Genomic DNA, 1,883 nt, shown 5'->3' on the forward strand with positions numbered 1-1,883 from the left:
GAAGCTGTTGAAATCGTGGTGGAATTTTTCCAGAGACTCCTTCCCATGGGTCCAGAAGCAAAGAGGTAGATTGTAAACTCCTTGGGGCAAGGACTTCATTTTGTTCTGTGTTTACAGTGCCTAACACAACGGAGTCCGAGCCCATGACGGGCTTGTAGGGGCTACAATAATGCAAATCACGAATAACAGGAGTAATAAAGTAACCAAATGTAGCTGGCGGCAGGGAAAGGTTGCTTGTGCGAGGCCTGGCAGCTTCAGCGTAGGCTGCAGAGCAATGTAGGCTCATTAGGTGACTATAAGGTGGACAGAAAGCTGGCTAGATTGTCGGGCTCAACAGGTAGTGATCAATGGCTCCATGTCTAGTTGGCAGCTGGTATCAAGCAGAGTGCCCCAAGGATCGATCCTGGGGCCGTTTTTGTTCAATATCTTCATTAATGATCTGGAAGATGGTGTGGACTGCATCCTCAGCAACTCAGAAGAGTGGTAGATATGCTGGAGGGTAGGGATAGATACAGAGGGACCTAGACAAATTAGAGGATTGGGCCAAAAGAAACCTGATGAGGTTCAACAAGGACAAGGGCAGAGTCCTGCACTTAGACGGAAGAATCCCATGCACTGCTACAGACTAGGGACCAAATGTCTAGGCAGCAGTTCTGCAGAAAGGGACATGGGGGTTACAGTGGATGAGAAGCTAGATATGAGTTGACAGTGTGCCCTTGTTGCCAAGAAGGCTAATGGCATTTTTGGCTGTATAAGTTGTGGCATTGCCAGCAGATGGAGGGACATGATCATTCCCCTCTATTTGACATTGGTGAGGCCTCATCTGGAGTACTGTGTCCAGTTTTAGGCCCCACACTACAAGAAGGATGTGGAAAAATTGGAGAGTCCAGCGGAGGGCAACAAAAATGATTAGGGGGCTGGAGCACATGACTTATGAGGAGAGGCTGTGGAAACTGGGATTGTTTAGTCTGCAGAAGAGAAGAATGGTGGGGGCGGAGGGGATTAGATAGCTGCTTTCAAGTACCTGAAGGGGGGTTCCAAAGAGGATGGATCTAGACTGTTCTCAGTGGCAGCTGATGACAGAACAAGGAGTAATGGTCTCAAGTTGCAGTGGGGGAAGTTTAGGCTGGATATTAGGAAAAACTTTTTTTCACTAGGAGGGTGGTGAAGCACTGGAATGGGTTATCTAAGGAGGTGGTGGAATCTCCTTTCTTAGAGGGTTTTAAGGTCAGGCTTGACAAAGCCTTGGCTGGGGTGATTTAGTTGGGGTTGGTGCTGCTTTGAGCAGGGGGTTGGACTAGATGACCTCCTAAGGTCCCTTCCAATCCTGATATTCTATGATTCTTTATGAGCTGATGGAGGCACTGGGCAGCCAGTTGGTGACATTTGCAATGGCCAGTGGCAGAGACTTGTGAGTGGAGTAGAAAGCACTTGGAGCAGGGTCAGCCCCAGGGCAGAGAACACTGATCACCTCCACCTGCGCTGGCTGGCTCCAGCCCCTTGTGGCTCTGGAGCAGCAGCTCTAACACAAGCAAACAGAGTGGACAAGGGCAGCTTCCCCTGCTGCGGCCAGGCATGGGAGTACTGCTCATGGGGCCCCAATGGGACGTCAGGGGCCTTGTTGTGAGTCTTTTCAGCTCCCAACAGCGTAGCCTCAGTTGTGTACGAACATTCTGCGCCTGCGCGAGTTTTTGCCCTACCGAAATAGCTCTGCGAGGGCGCGATCTGCCCCAGAACGTGCGACCGGAAGCTCCGTCATGAGTTCCTGTCTCTCAATAGGGGGGCAGCGGGAAGGAAGTGCGCTGCCTCTGCTGTCCCCCGGTGGCGATGTGACAGGAAGTGTCCGTTGTCCCAGCGCCCCTCCTTGCTGGGAGGCCGGAAGT

The sequence above is a fragment of the Gopherus flavomarginatus genome, chromosome 5 (assembly GCF_025201925.1).
Source record: "Gopherus flavomarginatus isolate rGopFla2 chromosome 5, rGopFla2.mat.asm, whole genome shotgun sequence".
NCBI classification, from domain to species: Eukaryota; Metazoa; Chordata; order Testudines; family Testudinidae; genus Gopherus; species Gopherus flavomarginatus.